We start from the raw sequence: 27,795 nt of genomic DNA, 5'->3' as shown, positions 1-27,795 counted from the left end.
AAAACAGGAGATGATGGTATGATTCCATTTATACCAGGTGGTAGGGTAGGCAGATTCATAGTGGCAGAAACGAAGAGGGCGTTTGCCAGGGCTGGGGAGTGGGAATGGAAGTTATTATTTAATGGGTGCAGAGTTTCAGTTCTGCAAGATTCAAAAGTTATGAGGATGATTTGTGGTGATGGTTACACAATATTGTGAATGTAATTAATGCCACCGAATTAGACATTTAAAAATGGTTATGGTGGTTAATTGTTATGTGTATTTTACCACATCTTTTAGAGGAGTTGAGTAGACATTAGAGAGATGTCAAAGCCATCTCTTTCAAACTGGGACTTTCTCCTGGATTGATTAGAACATGTGAAGAATTGAAAAGAGAGCGACTCACTCACCCTGTGACGTGGTATTATTTCAAATCAATATGCAAAACTGTGGTCAGAGGAAGAAAAGGGATAAGCCAGAAGTTTAAGAAGGTGTGCAGAGGGCAGCCTCTCTGTAGTGTGGGTGTCCGTGTGTCCTTCCATGAGGCCCTGAGCTGCTGCGGGCTGTTGTGAACCTGTGCTGAGGAGACACGGGTCCCAGCTGCAGGGTTCCTAGCTCAGCATGATCTTGGGAAAGCACTTCACTTCCTGCTGCCTCAACTTCCTCCTCTGGCCAAGAGGAGAAGAAAGGGTGGACATGAGGTTGTAGTGGGGCGCTATGTGGGCGAGCACTCCGCAGGCTCTGTCCCCTGGCTTCCACAAGAAGCCCCCTTTGGTTCTCTCTGGTCAGTTTTGGTGGGGAGATCTATGAACTTGGTTCCAGTGTCTGGGACAGTTAGTTGATCAAACTCCCTGCTTTCACGTCCTTCATGATGCTGGCCAAGGGAGGAATCCGTGATCTTGCTGTTGTCTCTTTTAAGTGTCCACTGACTGATTTCAGGGATGAATTCTGTCCTAGGAGCGTGAAGGTTGAACAAGCGTCCTGTTCTCAAGACGCTCACGCCCAGTGGAGGAGAAAAGCAGCCCACCTGTCACCACAGAGCAGTAAGAAAAATGCAGGGGGGCCTGCTCCAGCTCAGGGAGGGGAAGGGGCACAAAGTGGAGTCACCAAAACCGTCTTTGTCAAGGTCTCCAACACCCTCCCTCTTGCCAACTCCAGAGGGCACTTTCCAGGCTCCGTTGCTCAGCCCTCTTGTGAGTGTCACTGTGATAGCTCTCTGCCCTCCCCGCCTCTCCCCGCTGAGAACTCCACTGCCCCCTCCTGGTGTCCCTCCTCTTTCCCTGGTGCTCTTCCTCACCGCCTTTGCTCCTCCTTTTCTCAGGCGATGTGGTTGTTCTCTCTCCCTGGGCTGTCTTAATACATCCAGCTCATACCTCTGCCCAGCCCCCTGGACCACTGCACGCATCAGTCTCTCAGCCTCTCAGTGTAAGGTGCCCAGAAGTGAACTCTGGTTATCTCTTCCCTGCCTCAGAGGCCCTCCACTGGTGCCACCATTCATTCAGTTGCTTAAGCCACAGACCTGGTATTCATCCTCGATTTTTTCCTTTTCTCTCATCCTCTGTACTGCATGCATCAGCCAAGCCCAATAGCTCTCTGCCCCCCAAATATCTCCAATTCATCTACTTCTCTACCCCATGCTGGAGGGAGGCCACTGTCTGCTTCCTGAACAGGTGCAATGTCTCCTGAACTACGTTCCCATCATCACTGCCTGTTGCATAGAATGGCTAGTCTTCTCAAATTCACTTCCATAAACTTGATCAAACATGCCTCTTTTGAAAACCATTTGTCAGCTTCCCACTGATTGCAGCAGCACGGGGACCTGCCTGACTCACCTCCTTCCTCGGCCCTCTCGTCCTGGGACCCTGGGCCCTCTTCCCAGCTCTGCCTCTGCCCCAGCCTGGCAGGCTCACAGCCTTTCTCTGCTATGCCAAGAGCTCAGTTCCTTTGGTGTGTTTGCCCCTGTTCTCCACCCACTCCCCACTGTCTGTCAGTGGCAGTCTCCTTCTCCTTCAACATCCCCTCCTCAAGGAGGCCTTGCTTAGTTAACACCACCAAAATTCAGTTGTCTTCATTGCAGGACAGACATTTTCAATTTTTTTAATTTAAAAAAAATTTTGGCCATGCTGTGTGGCTTGTGGGATCTTAGTTCCCCAACCAGGGATTGATCCCTGGCCCCTGCAGTGAAAGTGCCCAGTCCTAACCACTAGCTGTCAGGAAATTCCTAGTACACGTATTTTCTTTCTCAATGTCTCCAGTTTTCTCTCAGCACCTTTTTTTTTTTAATTACAAAAATTTCACACGTACACACAAGTAGAGAGATAATAGTGCAATGAACTCTCATAAGTTTGGTCTATAGATTTAACAATTAAGATTTTGTTGGGACTTCCCTGGTGGTCCAGTGGTTAAGAATCCAACTTCCAATGCAGGCGATTCAGGTTTGATCCCTGGTCAGGGAACTAATATCCCACAAGCCACAGACCAGCTAAGCCTGTGCACCGCAACTCCAGAGCCCAAGTGCCACAACCACGGAAGCTGCACACTGCAGCTGCTAAGCTCACGCGCTCGAGAGCCAGGGCACTGCCAAACAACAGAAGCCTGCGTGCTCCCGGGAAGAGCCAACACAGCTCCCACCAAAAAAAAAAAAAAAGACTTTGTCATATTTGCTTCTTTAAGCCTGCAGCTTTTTTTTTTTTTTTCTCAAGTCTTTTAAGGCATATTTGAAACATTATGTCATTTCTGTTTTACATGCTTGAGTATGCATCTTTGAAAAATATGGATATTTTCTTACATAACCAAAATGCCAGTGACAGACATAGCAAAATGATTCTTGGTGTCATTCAGTACTCAGTCTAAAATCAAGTTTCCCAGTTATCTCAAATATGTCTTTGAACCATTGGTGTGGATCGCAACCTAAACAGGATCCACACACCGCATCTGGTTCCGGTGCCCTTTGCTCTCTTTACTCCAGAGCAGCTAGCTCCTCCTTTTCCACGTTTGCCTCAGAAGCCAGGTCAGCCTCCTGCAGGATCATTCCATGTTCTGGTTTTGTCTGTTTGCTTCTCCACGGAGCCATCTTTCATGTTCCTCTCTTCCCTGTGCTTCCTGAGGGTGGAAGTAACCCGCTGAAATTCACATCTGTAGGTGATGCCATGGGCTTCCTGTGCCATCACCCTGGAGGCCCATAGTGCCCTGCGACCCCTTCTCGTGACACTGAGATTGACCACTGGGGTCCGATGGTGACAGCCTCTTTCTCCCATCTTACAGCTTCCTGTCAGTCCGTCTCCTGTTGTTTTCATCCACTGATAAGTGTTTCCTGAATCAGTTATTTGATGAGGGTTTGCCAAATGGTGATTTTCCTATTTCCTCCATTTCTTCCAAACTAGGGGAGGGGATGGTATGTGGGAGCAGTCCCCCCGAGGCAGGCAACTGGGGGTGCATTTTCCATAAAGAACTTAACAAATAATTTTAGTTGTTATTTTATCATCACCATGGCCTTGCATCCTAAACAACATCAGTGATGGACCACTGCTCCTGGCAGGGGCAGAGTGCACCTGCCCAGCGCCCCATGACATACACTGCTGTTCAGAATTTATTCACTGGACTCTTCTGTAAAGAAAATTTTCCCTATCAATTATGGCCACTTGGTTGCCCTGAAATACAGCTCATATGGTAGAATAAATGCTGAATTCTGAATTCTCTCCTTTTAATTAGGCCCCATATTTTCATTCTTCATAGCACTTGAGATATTTCATAATTGTGCATTTGTTTACTTGTTCGGGGCCCTTTATCCTTCAGGAGGAGTCTGCATGAAAGCTTGTGGGAGGCACTCGGTCTTCACACATTTGAGTGAAAGATTCACAGATGAAGGCTGGGAGGGGTGAGCTGGCAGTGTTAGAGGTGGGGTGGCAGAGGCGAGTGTTTGGGGAGAAGACCCAGAGGATAAAGACAGCACAACACATCCTGGGAGGACAGGTGTTGAGTGCGTCTGCGGCCAAGGGAGAGGTGGGAAAGAGGGATTGCTGAGGCTGAGGGGGGCCCAGGGACAGGAGCTAGAGGAGCGCCCAAGTTGGACTCTACCCTGGGGACATGGGGCCCTGGGATCTCTGTGGCCACCCCCAACACCTGCCTCATGGCCTCCTGGATGGAGCCCGCTTCTCGGGGAGTGCACCCAGTATGGAGATTCGGCTGTGCTCTACATAAGCGCTCGCCTTGCTCTTCTCTCTAATTGCTGTTTTCCTTCCACTTCACAAGTGGGTTGGCTAGTAACACTGAAGTCTGTTTTATGTACATATAGATAGCAAACACAAAATGTGTGGTAAGCTGTGTTCCATCTTTATGTTATTAACACACAAAAGCAAGAAAGCTCCAAGTTAGAGCATCTGCAATTCATCCAAGTATGCAGCAAGCCATATGGTGAAAACTTGAAAAGGAAGACAACAGAAGCACGCCACCCGGCCTTCGTCTGAAGAGCTCCCTCAGCAAGTGCCCTGCCTGTCCTCTCTGAGGCCGGTCAGCCTGCATCCATCCATCCATCCACCCATCCACCCACCCATCCATCCGCGTATCAAAGCTTCACTGCAGTCCCGTCATATGCCAAGTACTGCTCCTTTACTAGCAATGGAAGAACCTGACAGCAGAGATCAGAGGGGAGAGAAGATCAGGACGTAAGTAAGTAAACCAACGTGAAAAAGATAAGATGCTTCCCAGCTGTTATAAGAGCTCCTGAAGAAGTGATTGAGTGAGCTGAGCAGAGGCAAATCGCTTCAGCCATGTGGCTTCAGGAAGGTCTTTCTCAAGAGGAGACATATGAGCTAAGACTTGGGGCATAAGTAAAATGCAGCAAGTAGAGCTGTGGGATCAGTGTCCCCGGCAGAGGGAACAGTGTGTACAAAGGCCTAGAAGTGGGCACAAATTCAGTGTTGTAGTGGAGCAGCAAGAAGGCTGGAGTATAGTGAGTGAGGGGTGTGGGGGTAGAGGGAGTGGAGGGAGAGGAGCCAAGGTGTCATCAGCTGCATGCAGGCGGGAATTTGGGTTCTACTCTAATGCTATTAGAAACCCTTGAAGGGTTTTAAGTAGGAGAGTGGTTCATCTGTTTTACATGTTGAAAGGTCGCTCTGCTGCTGAGGGGAGTGTGGACATGGAAAATGGGCATATCTGGAGCCTAGGGACCAGTGGTGCAAGCCAGGCAAGATGGCAGCTTGGCCAGAGTTGGGGCAAGATGGAGTGGACACGGGGATCAGATATGTTTGCAGATAGAGTGAGGGCTGGCTGAGAATGGGGACCTATGGCCTTGGGGCCCAAGAGGCTGATAAGAGCTAGACAGGTTAGCTGTGAAAACATAAATCTCTGCAGCAAGGTGCTCCATCTGTGTCATTCTTTGTGGAAAACCTAGCTTTCTTTCCTGTCTCCTCACCTCTGTGGTCATAAGCATAGTGATGGGCCACTGTGATTCTTCTGGAAGGAGGAGAGGTGACTGTGTGAGACCACACAGGGACGGGGCCACCACCAGACGACCCTTCTCCAGAGACTGCAGCTAGCCCGGGTGTCAGACTGCCCTTCCCAGGGCCACCTGGCTGTACTGCACAGCAGCTGGTGAAGAAAGCCTGGCCCTTTCACACCAGCAAGGCCTCGTGTTCCTGTACAGCCATAGCCGCAGGCCTCTGCATCTTAGTCATGTGAATGCCCCTTTGCCTTATCCTAGAAGGGAGGCAAAGGCTTCCCTGGTGACTCAGCAGTAAAAGAATCTGCCTATAATGCAGGACACCCAGGTTCGATCCCTGGGTTGGAAAGATCCCCTGGAGAAGAGAATGGCAAGTATTCTTGCCTGGAGAATCTCCTGGACAGAGGAGCCTTGCAGGCAACACTCCACAGGATCACGGAGAATCAGACGCAACTGAAGCGACTAAGTGTGCACCACGTAACAGAGGCAGTCTGGGTTCTGTGGAAGCACACGTCCAGAGGTGTGTCAGGGAGTGCCCTAGGGACCAACACCTGGTGAAGGAAGGAGGACAAGCAGAAGTAGGCAGGGGTCTCTGAGCTTTGGAGCTGTGCGGTGCTGGGCCAAAGCTGCTGGACCTTGCTATCTCTGCTCCATCCATGATCGGACTGGCGGCTGGAGGTGAGGGCCTGCAGCACTGCCAACAGCAAGGACAACCGGACCTTCTTCAGAGGGGTCTTGGGCGGCGGGCTGTGTGTTCATCACACTTCACTAACTCAGACGTGACTGATTTGTAAACCAGCAGTGCTCAAGGGTCATCTTCCTTTTCCTTAAGCAGGACTAGCCAAAGGTGCAAAGCCATGAGCAGCAGACTCAGTGGGAGCCCCATTTATAATACATACCAGCAGCTGGAGGAGCAAAGACAAATGCCCCTTCAATGGAGCCATTGAGCCAAGCCCTGTTAGACAGCCCCGGTCAGTCTATTAATAATTCAGTTCTTTAGAACCATGCACTGTGCGTGTTCCCGGTGTGCTCAGGGCTGTCCTGCCCTCATGGGGTCCACAGGCTCGTGAGGCAGGGAGACATCAATCAGATGACCACACCGAGGACCACATCATGAAGACTGATAAGAGCAAACATTGCTGCTTTTGTGCATTAGCTGCATCGTCTCAGTAAGTACAAGATATGACACCAACACCTTCAACGACCTGATGCTGGTGTTAGCATTAGCCTCTCTTCAGATCAGGTCACAGCAGCCCTCAAGGTCACCGGCTAGGAGACAGCAGAGCACAGGTGCTGGTTGTTCAGTCGCTAAGTCATGTCTGACTTTGTACACCAGGCCTCCCTGTCCCTCCCCATTTCCTGGAGTTCTCCCAAATTCATGTCCATTGAACTGGTGATGCCATCCAACCATCGCATCCTCTGCCACCCTCTTCTCCTTTTGCCTTCAGTCTTTCCCAGCACAGGTACCTGTACTGAAAGCAGAAATGGAGTTATCTGGAACCCGATCTTACAGTTCAGATGGTCAGGAATCTGCCTGCACTGCAGGAGAGCCGGGTTCAATTCCTGGGTCAGGAAGATCCCCTGGAGAAGGAAATGGCAACCCCCTCCAGTATTCTTGTCTGGAGAATCCCATGGACAGAGGAGTCTGGTGGGCTACAGTCCATGGGGTCACAAGAGTTGGACACGACTTAGCAACTAAACCACCATCACCACCTGGACGGTGGAGGCAGGAGGAGGGTGGAGGTCCAGGGTAACAACTTCTGGAAGGAGTTGAAATTAGTTGATGTTTCAACTGAGAGGTAAAGGATTGGAAGGAATTGACAGAGAAAGGAGGCACTCCTAGTGAAGGGAATGGCATGGAAAAGGCCCTGGCACAGGCGAGACCAGGAGCTGGAAGGTGGCAGGTGCTCAAGCTGGGGTTCAGGCATGGTGAGTTCTCCCTTCTTCATACTGAGAGCCATAGGAGGAAATCAGAGATGTGTCCTGGAAAGACTCCTTGGGCTGCCCTGTGGAGAACAGGCTTCTGGGGGAGATAGATGCTGGAGACTACAGTGATGATCAGAGAGGTGGTGGCTGTTGCAGCCTGGGTATGGCAGGGCCAGGCAGGAAGAGGGTGGATTCAGTGCTGTTTGGAGTAAGACCAACTCGGCTTGGGTTGATCTGTGGTAGGGAGCAGGAGTCCAGAGATGCAGAGTTTCTGCCCTGCAGAGCTGGCCTCTAATGACACCCTTCACTGGGGTGGAGAACCCAGGATTCAAAGTCCTGGGAAGTAACACAAAGGCAAAAATGACCTTTTTCCCTCTGACTTTTTCATATTAAATATATTAAAACATTGAAGGAATAGTGTAATGAATACCTAACTCCCACTTAGAATTCCCAGTTTTTAATATTTTGCTATATTTGCTTGTTCTCATTCTTTCTACACACACACACACACACACACACACACACGCACACACACACACCTTTTCTGCTATACAATTGTAGACATCCTGACACTTCACCCCTAAATATTTGTACCTTCTAAGAATAAGGACATTATCCTCAATAAAACCCATAGCACTTTCAAATATAAGAACACTAACAATTATCTCATGATACCACTTGATACCTAATCCATGTCGAAAAGCCTCAGCTGTCCCCAGGTTTTGCTTTTAGCCAAGATCCAGTCAAAGTCCCCTCACTGCTTTTGGTTGTTGGGTCTGCTCTTTGTTCTCGTTCAATGCAGAGTAGCCCCTATCCCGTGCCCACCCACTTTCTTCCCATGACTTCGGCTCTTTGACAAGTCCGGGCCAGCTGTCTTATAGGACATTGTCCACTCTGAATTTGTCTGATAGTTGCAACTTTTTGCTTTCTCTTTTTAAAAAGAGCTTTACTGTGATATAATTCACATAGCACATACTTCACCCATTTAAAGTGGACAATTAAATGGCTTTAGTTTATTCACAGATATGTGCAACCATCACCACAGTCAATTTTATAAAATTTATATCACCTCAAAAAGAAACTCATTACCAGTTACCCTTCTAAGGCCCTTCCTCAGCCCTAAGCAACCATTTCCTATATCTAGATTTTTCCTAACCTGGCTTTTAATAGACTGGAATCATCATATTAATAGTATATGGTATTTGTGTCTGCCTTTTTTCACTTAGCATAATGTTTTCAAAGTTCATCCATGTTCCTTTTTATGACCAAATAATATTCCATTGAAATAGAAAAAGAAATGCAAAAAAGCAAAATGGCTGTCTGAGGAGGCCTTACAAATAACTGTGAAAAGAAGGGAAGCAAAAAGCAAAGGATAAAAGGAAAGATTTACCCATCTGAATGCAGAGTTCCAAAGAATAGCAAGGAGAGATAAGAAAGCCTTTCTCAGTGATCAATGCAAAGAAATAGAGGAAAACAATGAATGGGAAAGACTAGAGATCTCTTCAAGAAAATTAGAGATACCAAGGGAACAATTCATGCAAAGATGGGCTCAATAAAGGACAGAAATGGTATGGACCTAACAGAAGCAGAAGATATTAAGAAGAGGTGGCAAGAATACACAAAAGAACTGTACAAAATAGATCTTCACGACCCAGATAATCACGATGGTGTGATCACTCACCTAGAGCCAGACATTCTGGAATGTGAAGTCAAGTGGGCCTTAGGAAGCATCACTACAAACAAAGCTAGTGGAGGTGATGAAATTCCAGTTGAGCTATTTCAAATCCTGGAAGATGATGCTGTGAAAGTGCTGCACTCAATACACCAGCAAATTTGGAAAACTCAGCAGCAGCCACAGGCCTGGAAAAGGTCAGTGTTCATTCCAATCCCAAAGAAAGGCAATGCCAAAGAATGCTCAAACTACCACACAATTGCACTCATCTCACACGCTAGTAAAGTGATACTTAAAATTCTCGAAGCCAGGCTTTAGCAATACATCAACCATGAACTTCCAGATGTTCAAGCTGGTTTTAGAAAAGGCAGAGGAACCAGAGATCAAATTGCCAACATCTGCTGGATCATTGAAAAAGCAAGAGAATTCCAGAAAAACATCTATTTTTGCTTTATTGACTATGCCAAAGCCTTTGACTGTGTGGATCACAATAAACTGTGGAAAATTCTGAAAGAGATGGGAATACCAGACCACCTGACCTGCCTCTTGAGAAACCTATATGCAGGTCAAGAAGCAACAGTTAGAATTGGACATGGAACAACAGAGTGGTTCCAAATAGGAAAAGGAGTATGTCAAGGCTGTATATTGTCACCCTGCCTATTTAACTTCTATGCAGAGTACATCATGAGAAACCCTGGGCTGGAGGAAGCACAAGCTGGAATTAAGATTGTCGAGAGAAATATCAATAACCTCAGATATGCAGATGACACCACCCTTATGGCAGAAAATGAAGAAGAACTAAAGAGCCTTTTGATGAAAGTGAAAGAGGAGAGTGAAAAAGTTGGCTTAAAGCTCAACATTCAGAAAACTAAGATCATGGCATCCGGTCCCATCACTTCATGACAAATAGATTGGGAAACAGTGGAAACAGTGGCTGACTTTATTTTTATGGGCTCCAAAGTCACTGCAGATGGTGATTGCAGTCATGAAATTAAAAGACGCTTACTCCTTGAAAGGAAAGTTATAACCAACCTAGACAGCAGAGATATTACTTTGTCAACAAAGGTCTGTCTAGTCAAGGCCATGGTTTTTCCAGTGGTCATGTATGGATGTGAGAGTTGGACTATAAAGAAAGCTGAGCATCGAAGAACTGATGCTTTTGAACTGTGGTGTTGGAGAAGACTCTTGAGAGTCCCTTGGACTGCAAGGAGATCGAACCAGTCCATCCTAAAGATCAGTCCTGGGTGTTCATTGGAAGGACTGATGTTGAAGCTGAAACTCCAATACTTTGGCCACCTGATGCAAAGAGCTGACTCATTTGAAAAGACCCTGATGCTGGGAAAGATTGAGGGCAGGAGGAGAAGGGGACGACAGAAGATAAGATGGTTGGATGGCATCACCAACTCAATGGACATGGGTTTGGTGATGGACAGGGAGGCCTGGCGTGCTGCAGCTCATGGGGTCGCAAAGAATCGACACGACTGAGCAATTGAACTGACTGACTGAATATTCCATTGTGTGGAAATGCCGCATTTAGTTTTGGATTGTTTCTATTTGGCTAATAAGAATAATCCTACTATAAACATCTGGGTACATGATTTTGTATTCATTTCTCTTTGGTATATACCCAGGAGTAGAATTGCTGGGCCATATGGTAACTCTATATGAGCGTCACAGGTGGTGCAGTGGTAAAGAATCCACCTGCCAAGGCAGGAAACACAAGAGACGTAGGTTCGGTTTCTGGGTCAGGAAGATGCCCTACCCCCCTGGAGTAGGAAATGGCAACCCACTCCAACATTCTTGCCTAGAAAATCCTGTGGACAGCCTGGCAGGCTACAGCTCATGGGGTCTCACGGAATCAGACATGACTGAGGACATGCACGCATGGTAACTCCATGCTTAACCACCTAAGGACCTAGCAGACTTTTCCCAAAGCAGTTGCTCTGTTTTATACTCCCATCAGCAGTATGTGAGGGTTATGATTTCTCTGTATCCTGACCAACACTTGTTATTATCTGACTTTTGGATGTAGTTATGTTCAGTGTTCTGCAATGGAGGATTTTCTGTAGGCCCATCTGACCATCCCCTCCCGCAGCCTCACCTCACCCCAGACCATGGAGGATGCAGTTGGTGCACTGCACTGGAGGGCATTGCTGTCTTGCTTTTGTACTTTGCCAGATCCTGCACTTCCCTACCACAACTTCATTCCATGCCCCCAGAAGATCCCCAGGAAGCAGCCAGGGCAGAAGTTCTTCAGTTGGGGGAACTGAGGCCTCAGGTGAATCCAGTATAAGAGAGCAGGCTAGGGCTCTGGGCCTGCCCACTGGGTGCTGAGGCTGTCACTCTGCGAGCTATAGTGGGTGGCACTGGGAAGGTGGCAGGAAAGAGGAGTCTGCTGAGAGCAGATGACCCATAGAAATGAGCCCACCTTCCAAACAGCGCCCTCGAGCTCCTTCCACAGAATGCCTACTGATGTTCCCACTGCTGCTCACCAAGGAGGTTGCTCGTGCTGCTAGGGCCTGGCCTCTCTGGAAGTGGCCAGGCCAGGATGAAGCAGCCCATGAGCCTGGTCTCGAAGGCCGAGGGCTCAGCTGGCAAGGAAGCTGGGTCCACATGTGGATGGCAGCCTCTGATGTCTTGTCCAGATTGCAGTCTGGCCCCTCTCCTCAAGATGGCACTGCGTCAGACTAGGCTGCCTACTTGAGGTGGCTCTTCCTCGTGGTATGTAGTGTTTGGAGGTTTGCTCCCCTAACAGGTGAGGCTACAACAGGCATATGTTTGCCTTGGCAGGGTCAGCCCCTCCTAGGGCCCAGTCTCCCAGTGCACCCCTGTACCAACTCTGCCACTTGGGAGCCAGATGCATCTGAGAGTCTAACCTCTTCTTTTCCTTCACTGCTTTCTTTCCTGATCTGTGCGTCTGTCCATCTTCAGCTGTCAACATGATTTAAGGCCCGGTCAAATGCCACCTCCTCCAGGGAGCTATCCTGTCTTTGCTCTCCCTGAATGTCCTGTGGAGGCATATGTTTGCACCTCATTTTGATGCCTAGCACTCTGTGCTCTGCTGCTGCTAAGTCGCTTCAGTCGTGTCTGACTCTGTACGACCCCATAGACGGCAGCCCACCAGGCTCCCCCATCCCTGGGATTCTCCAGGCAAGAACACTGGAGTGGGTTGCCATTTCCTTCTCCAATGCATCAAAGTGAAAAGTGAAATCTAGGTGGCCTGTAACTTCTGGTCCCATCAGATACCATGGCTCTCTTTAAGGACAGGAACCTGGTCCCACTTACCTCTGCCTTCTGTATTGATTTGGTCAGAATTGTTTTGGTTGCCAGTGGCACAGGGAAGCCTGGTGGGCTGCCGTCTATGGGGTCACACAGTCAGACATGACTGATATGACTTAGCAGCAGCAGCAGCAGCAGCAGCAGCAGCAGAATCTTAGTGCAAATTTGCCTTAGGAAACGGATTTTCCGATTCATGTTAAAGTATGATACTTCAGGTATAGCTGGGTTCAGGGCCCCATTCATCAGGGTTGTGTCCACTTCTCCGTCCTGATGTCTGGCAGGCTCTCCATGGGTGGTGGCAGAAATGGCTAGCTTAGCTATCCAAGCAGACGCTCTCCCACTTGATGTCCACTGGTCTGGCTCACATTATGTGCTCATTTTGGGCCTGGGGGTGTTGCCATGGACCAAGAGTGAGAGGAGGGGTGCTTCCCAAGGGAAATCCTAGCTACTGGCAGGCAAAACAACAGGAGCACCCTGGAGGTAGTCTTTCCTGGCTCCTTCTTTCCTCTCAGTGACCCATTCAGGGGTGTGCACGTCTTATTTACTTCCCTCCAGGCTATTTCTCACCCTTGTGTCTTATTCCCACCAAGAACATGTCCCTTTCCCATCCCTTCCCTGGTCTACCATTGTTCCTTCTCCTTAAAGGGACAGCCGAGTGGTTTTTCTAAAACATAAGTTTTAGAAAATTTAGGTTTTTCTAAGACGCAAGAAGATCGCATACTGCTTAAAACCCTAGATGGCTCCTCATTGTCCCCTGGATGAAGCCCACTATTCTTTGAAAAGCATGTCCAGCTCTTGGTAATCTGATCCTGTGCCCCTCCAGCCCCATCTCTCTTTGCTCTTTCCTCCCTCTGGGACTTGCTCAATAGGCTCTTCAAACCTCAAGTTGCCCCAAGCCACTGCTTGGGATGCCCTTTCCCAGCTTGTCTGACCGGCAAATTCTTCTTCAGTACCTAGCTCAGCCATCATCTCCTCCAGGAAGGCCTCCAGGACTTTACTGAGCAGTTAAGAGCGTCCTCTATTGGGTGCCCAAAGCCATTCACCCCTCTGAACTAGGCTGACTCTGGTGGCACAGTTTTTGGCCCCTGCACACCCTGAAGGTGCTTCTTCTCGGCCACCTCCCCAGTGCCTAGCCTGGTGCCAGGCCCAGTGATGGCACCTGGGCAGTGTCTGCTGACAGATCTGAGAACTGAAGAGAATGAGGAACCTGGGTGTGCCTTGCCTGCCTTGGGAAAACAGACTTACAAGCTTCCTTCCTCAGCCTGTCAGCTCTCAGCTTAGGTGCCAACTCCTCCACAGGGCCTTCCCTGCCCACCCTCTGACCTGTTGCCCTTCAGTCACCTTATCGTAGCACTGATTTTCTTTTCTTCCTAGCATTCAACCCAGCTGTTGTTTTCCCTGTTTCCTTATTATCTCTCCCAAACCCCCATGCCCATGATTTTGCCAGCTTCCATGAGAGCAGATTTCAGTACCCGTCCTATGCAATACTTGCACAGCCTCCCACACCAAAGGGCCCCAATAAATACTCATTAAATGAACAGACTCTGGGTGGTGACTCCAAGTGGGGCATTAGACATACCTTTGGGGGAAATTGTCGTGATTTTCAGGTTCAGGGAGCTGATACCAAACTGAGGGAAGTTCCAGTAAGGTTGGTGATCCCTACCCCCAACCCTCAATCTGGGGCCCCCTGTCTACTCCAGAGCCCAAGCCTTTAGTTGGCAGAGGCTATTCTAGAGAGACAAGAACTGGCTCGTTCCAGGTTGGGCATCTCAGGACCTAATTCTCAGCAAAATCACCTATAATACCAGAGCAGAAGCATCTGCAGGTGGCAGGGGGAAGGACTGAGCTTTCCAGGGCTCTGCCTTCCCTCTAGCTGACCTAGCCTGCACACAGGCTCCCCCAACCTCACCATCCTGTCTATACAGCCTTGAGCCCAATTTCTCTTTCTCCCCACCCCATCCCCGCTTCCCTGCCTAGCTCTCTCTGTCTTCTCCCTTTTCTCCTTTTTTCTTACTTCTCCCCACCTGCCAGGCCGCAAGTGGTACAGGGTAGTGCAGCAGCTATCTGCTGACTGATTTCATTGACAACATTTTCCTCTTATTGGAAAAGAGAAGGAGATGCCCCTCCGTCCTTCCCCAACATCTTCCTCGTCTCCAAGATTCCTTATGCAGAGTAGCTTGACACCTAGGTGTCAGTCTGCCCCTTCTGTTTCATTTTTCTGTTTATCCACTTGTCCACCCATCCAGCCAGCTGTCTAACCATCCAGCGCTCCACTGGGCATGGCCTGGCCTGGCCTGGGATTAATGTGATGCATCAGGTCGGGTGGTAGGTGGAGGAACAAGACAAATGCACACCCAGGTGTTCTGTGAAGGGAGGATTACAAACTCGGGTGCCACAGGACATGAAGTAGGCTAGATGCAGGACAGCCGGGCCCGCTGCCTGCACAGGTATGGAGCCTCTCAACCCACCGGGCTGACATCACAAAATACCCCTCAGCTTTCTAATTGTCAGCTGGCTGCCAGTCTGTGACGCTGACCAGGAGCTACTGGCGAGATGCTCTGGTGCGAGGCAGAGCCCACATGGTTTGGGGAGGAGTGGGGACACTCAGCAGGACTTTCAATAAAAGGGGGCATTTGAACTGGGCCTGAAGGGTGAGCAGAGGCCACAAGCCCACGACAGGGGCTTTGTGGGAAGAGACAGTGGCCTCCTGTCAGCTCATTTCCTGGCCAATGTGTTATTTTCATATGCTCAAGGCAAGCCATTTTACTGTCCCTGTCCACCTCCATCAACTCAGAGGATGAAGGAAAACAGCTGTCTGTTGTTCCTCTCCCGCTCCAGGCACCCAGTGGGGCTGTGGAGGAGACGCACATGCATGAGTGTGCATTTACACACACACACACACACACATACACACACAAATGTGTAGTTTGGGGGCAGGGACCTTGTGTGTTTGTTCAATGATGCAGCTTAGAACCTAGAGTAACAGTTAATGCTTCTTAAATAAGCAAACGACAGGAGAAGGGTACCTATTGAATGAGTGAACTAATATATGTATGAATGAAACAAAGGAATAATAAGGAGGGCTTCGTAATGGTTCGGGTTGGTGGGACTGTCCTGTCTCAGATGATTCTTTTAAAATAATCATTAACTTTTAATTACAGAGACAGGCATGAATACATTCCCATAGTAAGAATGATCTAGACACTACAGATAAGGCCCAAGCACCCCTTTCTCACCAACTCCAGAAACTCCTTCACCCCAGAGGGAGATATGGCCGATAGCTGGTGACTTCCTTCCCTGCTCTCTACACATTTGACATATTTGTGCATGTGGGTGTGTGTATGCGTGCACACACCTGATCACAGTGTATGGCATCATTCTGTAAGACTTTTTTAAAAAGTGGGGGAAAAAAAGTAAAAAGGACAAAAATAAGTGAAATCACATCGCATGTTGTTTGCATCTTACTTTGTCTTAAACGTACTTTCTTTGTCAGGAACGGCATCTCCAGCAGTTTCCGCTGCAGGAGGGTGCATCTCAGATTCTCGCCCGCTGCTGCTGTAGCCCGTTTCCACGGCTTGTCTGTTGCTCCCCTCCTGCTGTCAATTCAGAAGGTTCCTAAATACTAGCTCTTGCGGAGAGAGCTTCAGTGAACTCTTCATGCCTGGGTCATAGGTTGGCGTAACTATCACTCTCCTGATGATCCCAATGGAAACAAGGCCCCTCCCTGCTGTCCCCGCCCACAACCCACCTGTTCTCTGAGCTTTGGTGTCAGTGAGCCCCCGAAAGAACAGGACTTGGAGATCCAGGAGCTGTAGGGTCTGAACATCAGTGAGAAGGGTCCATTCTCCAGAGGATTGGTCCTCTGACCAGGTCTTGACTAAGCTTTGGAGGTACTTTTCTAGTACCTCTTATGTGCCAAGCCCAGGCAGGGCACCGAGGCATGTTGCAGCCTCATTGTGCACATGGGGCTCCCAGTCCACTATGCCTTGGGTCAGTGCTGGGCTGGAGGCTGAGGCAAGAACCAGTGGGCCTGGAGTGAGTGATTTCTCTGGCACCACAGAGGCTGGGTGCTCGAGGGCTTGATGGTCACCCGGCCCCCTCCTTCCCAGCGTCTCCACAGCCTGAGGCCCCACTCTCACACCCCTGACCCTGGATGGCCCAGGGGCAGCCCAGGCCGAGCCCTCCAGCCCTCCCCGTCCTCCGCTCTCCTTTCAGCCCGTGCTGGAAAGCATCTCTAATTCCGGCGGGCACCACAGTTTGCAGCTCCTCGGGCAAGCTCGGCACAGGTGCCAACTGTTATTTCACTCTCCCAGCTTCCATTTCCACAGCTCGGCACCTGCAAAGCCCCCCATTAGAGTCATGCCAACGAGAGGGGGCTGCGGCTGTATGTACGCGTGCCCGCCTGCGAGCCCACGTGCCCGTCTGCCGGTGCTTGCAGGAAGCCACGAGGGAAATTTCCAGCACAAAGACCGTATGCCTGAGAGAGGGGGGAATTGCTCAGCAAACTTCAGAAGCGATCAAAATGTCCTTTCCATAAAGTCCCGGCTTAAAAAATGTTAGCAGGTGCGTATACAATAGCGAGTCAGTTGGGATGGATTACTATAGAATACCATTTCCGCTCACTCCAGATTATGAATTCAGAGCATAATTTTCTGTAAATTGTCATTCTTGTCTGGTAAGGAAAGCTAATTTTTTCCTCATATGGAAAAAAAAAAAAAAACCCCACCACTATCCTGGGCCACTGCTCCCTGGAACAGGGCCTGCTGGAGCCCCCGCCTCCATCCCATCTGGGCAGTCCCAGAGGGCTGACGGGGGGTCCCCTGGAGCAGCTGTGGCCAGCAGCATCTCAGGAGGCATTTATTCCCAGGTTCGTCAGAGGGGCAGCCATGGGTTGGTGAGAGGACTTTGGGGATAGAAGAAAGACCCCTCATCACGGGTGCTGAACCTTCTCTGGAAGAAAGGTGGAGAATGAGGGTGGGTTGCTCTGATGCGCACGTGAAGATGAAAGATGAGGGCGGGTGAGCAGGAGCCGTGAGTGTTGTTGGCAAGGCTTCGAGGCTGGGTTCACCCTATGGTCTTTCTTTCTTCCTTCCTTCCCTCCCTCTTTCCCTCCCTCCCTCCTTCTCTTCCTTCCCTCCTTCTCTTCCTTCCCTCCTTCCATTCCTTCTTCCTCCCACAAGTGTTTATTGCGCGCCCAATGTGTAACAGCTCTCATGCAGGCCCTGTGGTCACCGTAATGCTAATTATCTTCTGTTCCGGCGGGGAGCAGATTCACGAGGGGTGGTGGAAGAGGAAGGCAATCACAGGAAGACTGGAAGGGGCTGGTCAGGGAAGGCGCCCGGGGAGGTGACAGCCTTGTGGGGTGAGCTGCTTTCCCACCGTGGGAGTGAGGCCTGGAGGCGGAACGGGCGGTCTGATTCTAGATGAGAGAACAGGCCAGAGGGGCTGGAGCCCAGGGAGTGGAGAGACCAGGCTGAGGCACAGCACTGGGCTGGTTGGAATCTAGGTGCAAGGAGAACTGGATGGTTTTGAGCAGAGGAGAGACAGGGCCGGTTTCTGTTACAAGCTCCGTCAGGCTGCTGGGTGGGAAATGGACAGTAGAGGGTGTTGTGGTGGGTGAGGGTCCCTCTGACCAGGAGAGCTGCAGGCCCCTCACCAGACCTCTGGTTCTTAGCCTCCAAGGCACCCTCGGTGGGAGAATGAGGGTGTGAGTGGCTTCATGCTAGCTGCTCCTCTCTGTTGATGGAACTCAAGGAAAGACAGTCCTTCCAGGGTATTAGAGCTTCTCTCTTTGTTGTGATGGCAAGAAAAGTCTTCAAGGCCGGGGAAAGCTTGGTGCTTATTCTAGTGTAGATAGACCCATACTCGTCAGGATTCATTCAGGTAAAAGTGACAGAACCCTGAGTCAGCAGGCTCAAGGGAAAACTGAAGTAACACCAACAAATTATTGGCTCTTGCTGTGAGAACGTTTGCAGACTTCAGGTGTGGCTGGCTTCAGGGGCTTGAATTCTGCTGACAGGACTCTCTTCTTTGTCTCTGCCTTTCTCTGCGTTGGCATTATTCTCGGGCAAGTGGTCCCCAAGTGGTGGGAGAAGAGCTGTTGACAGCTCCAGACTTAACCTCCTGTCGGCTGAGGAGAGGCCTTTCTTCAGCTGAGATTCCTTTCGGGAGTCCGGGAAGTGCAGGAGAACAAGAAGCACTGCTTTGGCTGGAGTCGGAGGTGCCCCTTCTGCTCCTTGTCCTCGTCTCCTTGGACTCCAGGCTCCGGAGACCACACCTGCAGTCCATGCCTCCCCGGGCATTCCACCTGTCTGTTCTGGCTCCCTCTGCTGATGACCTGAAGATCCTCCTGAGGCCCCTCACCTGAGGTGGGGACCTGGGCCAGCGCAGCCTCTGGACATTCCACACACAGCCCACCGGGGCGGGGGATGACCTGGAAACTTGGCATGCTCCTACCCCACCAGGGCCCTCACACTCACGTAGTAGAGGAGGGTTACTATGGGGAAGTTCACTTCATCCACCTCCCCGTTAAAGCATACGCCCAGAGCCCGCAGCCTATTTTTGCCACTAAGATGCCAAGAAACCACTGTGGTTTGTCAAGTCAGACCTGTGTGCTAGTCAAGAATGCAGAATCTGGGCACAGATGGCCTGAGTTGTTAGCTGTGTGACTTTGAATAGGTTACTTAACCTCTCTGAGCCTCAGGAGCCTCATTAGTGAGGTGGGGATAGTATTACTAGGGCCCTGTGAAGACGAGCTAAAGTAACGACACCTGGCACACAGCAGGTGCTCCGCACGCATTTGCTATGATCGCCATCAGGTACGACTGATCATGGGGCCACGGTGTCCTGGGCTTTGATTGCAGGAACTGATTCCAGCCATCTCAAACCTAAAAAGGGTGTCCCTGGAGAAGTTTGACTTCCCAGGTGGACATTTCCTTCCTCGTTGTATCTTTAGCTCAAGACTCACAGCCCTGGGAATAGGCATGTGGTCTGTGAGTCAAGCTCAAGGCCCCTGCCCTCTGGGTCTCAGAGAACCAGCCCCACATAGGTGCAGTCTGAGCTGTTTGATTTAAAAGTCACTTTTTCACTCACCACTCAGCTCATGCTGGCACTGATGTGCTGAAATGCAGGGAGCATGGGTGGAGAAGCCTGGGGCTTGGATCCTGGCTGGGTGTCCAGGCGTTAGCCCTGAGAGTTCCCCCTGTAAAATGTGTGGATTGGGCCAGACCTTCAGAGCAGTAAGATCGCCTGAAGTCGTGATGTTTAATCAGCATCACACTCGGTGTCCTGGCTCAATCCTCCCCCACTGCTGAGCTCCAGGCTCCCGGCACTTGGTAAGCTACGCTGCACAAGGAATGTGGGAAAAGGCCAGCAACAGGCCTTCCAAGGAAGAGGACAACTCCCACCTTCGTCCTGGAGCACTGAGACTCTAGGGGGGATGGCGCTGAGGCTGGCCCCTTCAGTGTACCTCCCTCTTTCCACCCCCAAAGTGGGAGTGAGACACCTTGCTCACAGGCCACAGTGATGCCATGGAGGTCCCACACAGCGTGCTCTGAGTGTGACTGGAGAAGACACCAGCACAGCCGAGGTGCTATTACTGTTATTATTGACCATAAAATACTCGACAAATGATATTAGATCTGCAGGCGAGGACTCCTCCTCCTTCCTGGGAGAGATTTGAGGGCTGGTTTAAGAGTCTTTTGGAGCCACAAACCCCAGCAGCGGGAGCAGGCTCCGTGGAAACTTTCAGGAGCAGAGCTGTTCGGGGGCTGGGAAGTCTTTGATTACTTACATCTGTTTTTATGGAAACTTCTGGGAGCTGCGGAGGGGAAACGGAAGTATAAACAGCGCAGACGGCAGTGGCTTCCTCACCAGATTGTTGATGGGGAATTGCCCTCTCGGCTTCCCCGCGCCCCGCACAGATTTGGCCCTCGGTCTGTGGCAGGAGTTATTAAATGCTATGAGCACACGGAGAGCAGGATGGAGCCGCAGAAGAGGAATCAGGATTTTATGCCCCTCGGTTTTGTGCAGTAAAAGAAAATATCCCTGTTAAGTGCGAATTAATTGGCTCCTGTAATTGGTGTGTGTTGCTTCCCCCAGCCTCTTGGTGGGCTGGGAGGGATCAGAGGCCTGTCCACTGGGCATCAGAAGACCTAAAGCCCAGGAACAGGGTGGGCGTCCACGCAGGCCCACGTGGCTGATGAATTGCTTCCTGTGTTCTGCCCCAGGCCGCTTCAAGGAGTGTGCAGCAGATGCATAGAGCTGCCTACCAGGCTCTCAGCTTCTCACCCATCAGCTGGGGGGCTGCCATCCTTGTTCCCGTATTGATGGTGTTGCTGCAAGAGGCTGCATTCTGGTCAGGCACAGTGGGACAGAGAACTCCAGAGAGAGGGGCCCCCAAGTGAACTGACCCCCAAGGGTCAGCCCAGTCCAGGCCTGACATCCTGGGCAGGGCTATCACACACAGCTGCGCATGTTGTACACACCACCTCCTGGCCAGAACCTATTCTGCATTCATTCACCACATCCTCTGCCCCTGGACTGTGCCAGCCCAGGAGGGCACCTTTTCCCAACAGCACTGAGCTAGCTAGCAGAGACCTGGTTCTGGTGTCTGGTCCCTTGACTTCCCCGAGAGCTCAGCTGTTAAAAAATCTGCCTGCAATACAGGAAACCCAGGTTCGATTCCTGGGTCGGGAAGATCCCCTGGAGAAGGGATAGGCTACCCACTCCAGTATTCTGGCCTGAAGAATTCCATGGAATGTATAGTCCATGGGGTCACAGAGTCAGACATGACTGAACGACTTTCCCTTTCCCCTGACTGTAGACTCCACGTGGCATACTCACCCAAGATCCCATGCCCCAGACATACCCCTGGGCCTGTCTATACCATTTTTCCAGCTGTGGCTCTCCTGTCCTCCCCCTGTGCATCCAAGCTGTCCCCACCCTTCGAAGCCCATGCAGACGCCACCTCTTCCTCTAAGCTCTTCCTGTTGTGCTTTGCCCATTGGCCTCTCCTTCCTTCTGGAAACAGTATCCCCGCACCACAACACACACACACACGCATGCTGTTTTGGGGGGAATTGCTCCTTCCTCTCTGCAGCCCCTCAGTCATCATCCCTGCTCCCACCCGACCCCTGCAGCAGTTGACTGGTCCCAGGTGGCCGCACCACCCAAGCCAGGTCACTCAGAGCTATTCCCTGAGCTGTCTTGAAACTGCAGCTGGAACAAGGGATTCGGTCCTTTTGTGAGAGATAAGGATATGAGGGATGGCAGGGGCCTTGCTTCCTTCCCTTGCTGAGAAGGCTGGCCTCGGAAACTTACAGAAATGGAAAGACGAGGCAGTCCTTGTTCCTCTGGCTGGGCCCTGACATGGAAGGGGCTAAGCAATGCCCTCTCATGGTTCAGAGGGTTGTACTTACCTGAGGACTGTGAGCAGCCCAGGATCCTGAGAGGGTCTAGAGGAAAAGTGGGTCAAAAGACATAGAAGAGGGTGGCCTCAAAACACAGCCCCTTGTCTGCCCACTGCAGCCCTCAGCTTCCCCTCCTGCCCCTTCATATGGGCATGGGCCAAAACCAACCACTGGAAAGAGCCCACGGAATCTTTTTGAAAATTCTCAGGCCACCCATTCAGGTGTCAGGCTGGAGTAAGGCGTGTGAGCAGGGCCAGCTGGACTGTGAGGTTTGCCCATAGTGGGTGTGGGGGCTGTGACACAGGGACCATTTGGGGCCATGGGGCCTCAGCTTCCCTGTTCTCAGATCCATTTCTGGGGAGGGAACGGCAGGAGCAAGATCCTGTGAACATTGGTGATGTCCTTGTGGTAGGTGCCCAGGGAATGATCTCAAAGCGTGGGGTGCTGAAGGGTCAGACCCTCTATGCCCAGCCAACGTAGTCTCAAGTGATGACTCTGCCACTTACAGCTCAGTGTGAGCTCATGCGGGCACTTCCCTCTCCCAGCCTCAAGGTCCCCAGCACAGCAGCAGGGGCAGGGTTTCATCAGGATGTGGGGAAATGCCAACCTCTCACATGCACCTGTCCCTTCCTCCAGGAAGCAAGTTCTTGGCTTAAAACTTTCACCAGTTCACATCCAGATGAGCCCTCCACGTTACGCTTGAAATGCCCCAAGCCAAAGAGGCCTAAGTCACCGGCCAGACAGCCCCTTGGGGAAAAGCCTCCCCCTGACAACTCTCCCCGACCTGGGAGCCCCAGGAGGTCTGGCAGCACCTCCCGCGTGCCTGCTTCTGCCGCAGAAGCTGCCCTGGTGCCGCCTGCCCTGCCTGGTGTGGGCTGAGTTGGATGGAGCTGTTGGAAATTACAGGCTGAGCAATATGTTGAAAAGTGTCCAATTGTGTCTACAATGCAGCAGATGTCTCCATTGCCTCACACAGAAGTAGTGTCAGAACTCTGCTCTATGGCGGCAGGAGCCTGGGGGGAGCAGTGTGTGTTCATAAAGGCTGCAGACTCCGGGGGGCTTCCCGGAAGACACCCCCCTCCCACCACCGAGTCCTGGAATCTCAGAGCCTTAAGGGCTTTCTCTCACACTGAATGTCCTCCTATAGCTTCTCACAGCTCTTGGGGTAATAGGCAGCTCCTTTTCAGGGCCCCTGTGGCCCCCTCCCTCTGCTCGCTCAGACTCCCATGCCCCATACACAAGAACCTTCTGTCTTCTAGAACACACCATATTCATTTCTACCAAAGGCCCCCTGCATTTGCTGTTTCCTATCGGAAGAGCTCATCCTCCAGATATTGACATGCCCGACTGTCTCCTCATAAGAGCCCTTCCTACCCCATCCCCAAGACACTCTGCTACTCACTCTGTTTTCCTCTCATAAGATCACTTTTTTCTACTTGCTCTCCAAGCTTTATCTGGGTCCTGGCCATTGCACCTTGCAGCCAGACGTGGCCTCTGTGACAGCAGAGGTGGGTGCACCCTCAGACCCCCAGGCCAGCGATTGTCCACTGCGTGGAGAGAACTGCGCGCATGCTGCCCCCATCCCTAGGCCGGGATGCGGCTCTGGCACCTCTTTGGGGGCAGCCTGGAGCTTCCGTTGTTTCCTTCTTTCTTTCTACTTGCTCACTGTCTCCTGATGGAGCCCATGATTATCTAGCTGCTCCAACCTAAGCAACAACTGGGTTCTCCCCGCCTCTCCTGCCAGCTAGACAGGCCTCCAGAGAGGTGGGTGCACAGACAGGCTGCCTTCACTAGGGGTGGAAGTTGTTCCGCCCCTGCTGGTAGCAGTGGCCTCTTCCTGGGGTAATTCCCATCTGAGAAATATACTTCTTCCAAACCAAGTGATTCAGCTGGGGCTGTCCCCATCGCCCTCCCCAGTTTCAAGAGGAACCTGTACTGCGATGGTCATGTGATGCAAACGAAGACCAGCAAGAGCTTTTATTAGCACTGTGTGTAATCACAGTCCTGATAAGTGTTGCTATGGAGAAAGGTGGGGTGTGATGACAGCCCTTCAGGGGAAATCTGAGCTGCTCTGGGGAAAAGGGGACATGTCAGGGAAGCCTTCCTGAGGACTGAGGTGTGAGCCGAGGCTTGAAGAATGTTCAGGAATTACCCAGAAGAGGGAGTGAAGAGGATTCCAGACAACAAAGAGAACAGCATGTGCAAAGGCCCTGTGGCCAGTATGAACACGTAAAGACTGGTGTGCCTGGGGTGTGGAACATGGAGACGGAAGCAAGGAAAGACTAAGAGGTGGGTGACCTAGATCCCACAGAGCCTTGTACACTCACGAAAGTTCTCTGGGAAGCCCCTGAAGGTTTAAAGTGTGTGAGGACTTTGTTGGGTGGAGGATACAGTTTGTCTTTCTGGCTACTCTCTGTCCATGGCTGCTAAGGGAAGACTCTTCTGAGCTGCAGCCTTCAAGGACATGAACCAAGACTGCTATGGCCCTGAGTGTTGTTCTGGGAGCCCAGTTGTTCAGGAAACGGACCAAAATTTCCTTCTCCTATCTTCTTTGACCTTCCCCATCTTTTCTGCTCTCAGCCACCTCTCCTCTTAAGGTCACCAGAATCATGGAAAGCTGGATTCCCCAAGAGGGGTCCAGGAGAAGGGGCCCTTGGCAGAGCTGAAACAGCATTTCCTCCTTCCATAGAAGGCATGACACACTCCACCACTTCACCTCGCCACCCATTCCCAGGGCTGTAGTTTCCTAAACTCACCGCAGCATCCTTACTCAGGCCTCAGTATCCCAGGGGAAATCACAGGGCTGAAATGTATGTGTAGGTGAATTTAAAATTTTTCTAAACTAGAAGAGGAGGATGGGGAGGGGAAATGAAAGAGAAGGGTGGAGCTGAGATTGTATTGGCCTGGGGGGAAGCCTGATCTGCCCCAAGGAGGAGAGCCAGAAGGTGGGCAGATGTCACAGGGGAACACACAACCGGAGGGTCCGCACAGAGAGTTATCTCTGTGGGGCTCCTCTGGAAGCCTGAGCAGGAGGCTCCCCTTTGTGTGGGACACAGAACAAGTTACTTAACCAGGGTCATGTGGCCCCCATACCCGAACCATCACTGGCTGTAATCCTGGTGCTAAGGACTGCAAGGCCCTCTGGCTGCAAAAGTATTTCATCTGGGGAAAGAGAAGAAAGGCTTCAGCCTTGCTCCAGCAGCGGAGTGAGAGGTGCGGTTGACTCCGGACACATCCCCTGTATGAGTCTCCTAGAGCTGCCTTAACAGACCGCTATAGAACAGCAGACACTTATTCCATCACCCTTCTGGAGGCTATCAGTCCAAAGTCAAGGTGTCATGGGCCATGCTCCCCCTGAAGGCTCTTGAAGAGGATCCTTTCTTGCCTCCCACTGGCTTCTGGGGGTTCCCCCAAGTCCCACCACATTCCCCATCCAGAAATCTTCCATGTGGTCTGAGAAGGAGGTGGGGTCAGTCTCAATGTTTATTCAGTGAAGCTTTTTCTTTTTCTTTCTTTCTTTCTTTTTTTTTTTTTTTTTTTTTGTTTCTATTGAAACCTAATTCAGCAGGATCCACTAAAACTGAAGAAGAGTGTTCCAGTGAGGCAGCATTTTCACCGTCAGTGTCCGAGGGAGGGGAACCCTCCCACGCATGCCAGGAGGTGCCAAGGGTGCTAACGTGGCAGGCTCGCACACATGGGCAGCAGAAGCAGAGCAGGTGGACACACAACCCTTGCTGTGGGGTAAGGAGCAGGCTCTCACCTCCTGGCCTGGGACTGAGTGCAAGTGGGATTCTGCCTCCCTAGACACGTGCACATATGTACATGGGAGCAGTGTTGGGACGTTCAGCCCCAGAGACACCAGCATTAGAACGAGGGGAAGGGAGAGCAGGGCCCTTAGCCTCATCTATGATATCTTTATTGATCTACCTGAAGAATGTTTTTAAAAATAATTTTGAAAACCATGATCTCCACTAGCCACAGCGATGTCAGTTCAGGCTCTCCGTTCTCTTATCCAAGGGCTCCAGAAATAGTTGTGAGGTCCAGATCACCCCTCCATGGGGTCTTGGGCCACAGATGCATGAAGGAGGGGTTTGAAAGGGGGTGGGGGGCAGGCCCAGGCAGCCATGGCACATGCAATGTGCCCTAGAGGTCAGTCTCCGTTTTTCTCAACCAGGCTGAACTTGATCTTGCAGGTCTTGTCTTGCTGGCCCTGGGCAGAGGCCACTGGAGGGGCAGGAAGTTCAAGATCTACTGTGAGAAGGGGGTCCACACCCCTCTTGGCTTCTGAGTGCTCACAGTCTGGTTAGTAGCCTTACAGTCTGCTGCTCCAGGATATTCTGGTAGTCATCTGTGGGGACGGCCAGCCTGGAAGGTATGATATTGATATTTGAAGTTCTTTTAAGCACATTTACTTATTTTTTGTTGCGCTGTGTCTTTGTTGTGGGTCTTTGTAGCTGCAGTGAGTGGGGGCTGCTCTCTGGTCGTGGGCCATGGGCTTCTCACCGCAGTGCCTTCTCTTGCAGAGGAGCACGGGCTTCTAGGCTGCATGGGCTCAGTAGTGTGGTGCATGGGCTGAGTTACCCCGTGGGATGCGGAATCTTCCCGGACCAGGGATCGAACTCTGGCAGATGGATTGGAAGATGGACTCTTAACCACTGGACCACCAGGGAAGTCCTCCTGGTATTGATATTGGAATCAAGAATACCTCACCTCCAGAGGTATTCATCCCCCGGCTAGTAGGTAGTTCAATCTAGTTTATAAAGTGCAGGAAAAGGCAGCTTCTCTGACACTCCACGCCTCCCAATTCACCAGCACGCGTGCATGTCCACAGTACCACGTCAATAGCCTGTGACCCCAGGAATCTGGAGGCTTGTGGTGCATCTTCTGTTATTGACAAAACATCTGAAGAGTTCCACATACATTCAGGAATCTATTACTTCCAGGATTAGTGTTTTTGAAAGTGGACATGTAATCCAGTGGCTGTGCTGTGCCTCAGAACCCCTCACTGTTCAGGCAGACGTGGGCAGCAAGCTGGGGAGAGAAGGGCACTCCTGGTGTTGCCTGTTCTCCAAGAGTATGATCATGACTGGTTCTTGGAAGGGGCCTTAGGTTCCTCTTTGACAAATGGAAACATACATTGATGAGGGCTGTGGGCTTCCCAGGCGGCACTAGTGGTAAAGAAGTGAAAGTCGCTCAGTCCTGTCTGACTCTTTGTGACCCCGTGGACTATACAGTCCATGGAATTCTCGAGGCCAGAAAACTGGGGTGGGTAGCCTTTCCCTTCTCCAGGGCATCTTCCCAACCCAGGGATCAAATACAGGTCTCCTGCACTGCAGGTGGATTTTTTTTACCAGTTGAGCCACAAGGGAAGCCTAAGAATACTGGAGCGGGTAGCCTAGCCCTTCTCCAGGGAATCTTTCCAACCCAGGAAGCAAACTGGGGTCTCCTGCATTGCAGGCAGATTTTTTTACCAACTGAGCTAAGGGGGAAGCCCTAGTGGTAAAGAACCCGCCTGCCAATGCAAGAGATACAAGAGAGTAGGGTTCGATCCCTGGGTTAGGAAGATCCCCTGGAGGAGGGCATGGCAACCCACTCCAGTATTAGGTCATGAGGAGTCAATTAGATCAAACTACAATAAGAATCAAGAGTATTGTGTGGGATTAATATATACACACAGCTGCATATAAAATAACCAACAGTGGAGATCATGTGTGCTCCAGTACCTCTGTTGGTGTGAAAGGGCTGGTGAGAGCCTGGGGATGTATGTGCGGGTATGTACATGGGGCCAGTTTTTTTGGGGGGTGGGTGCGTGTACATATATGGTAGTTGTAATAGTCTGCTAGGCTGCCATGACAAAATGCCGCAGACTGCAGGGCTTAAACAACACACACTGATTCCTCACAGTTCTAGAGGCTGGAGGTGGAAGGTCAAGGCTTTGGCAGGGCTTCTCCTGAGGCCTCAGTCTTACAGATGCCACCTTCTCCGTGCACATGAGCCCCTGGTGTCTCTTGGAGTCCTGACCTCTTTTTATGAGGACACCCGTCAGTTTGGATCAGCAACCCTCGCCCCCATACACACCCTAATTTAAC

This window comes from Capra hircus, chromosome 18 (genome assembly GCF_001704415.2).
Source record: "Capra hircus breed San Clemente chromosome 18, ASM170441v1, whole genome shotgun sequence".
NCBI classification, from domain to species: domain Eukaryota; kingdom Metazoa; phylum Chordata; class Mammalia; order Artiodactyla; family Bovidae; genus Capra; species Capra hircus.
This window is presented reverse-complemented; position numbering follows the sequence as displayed.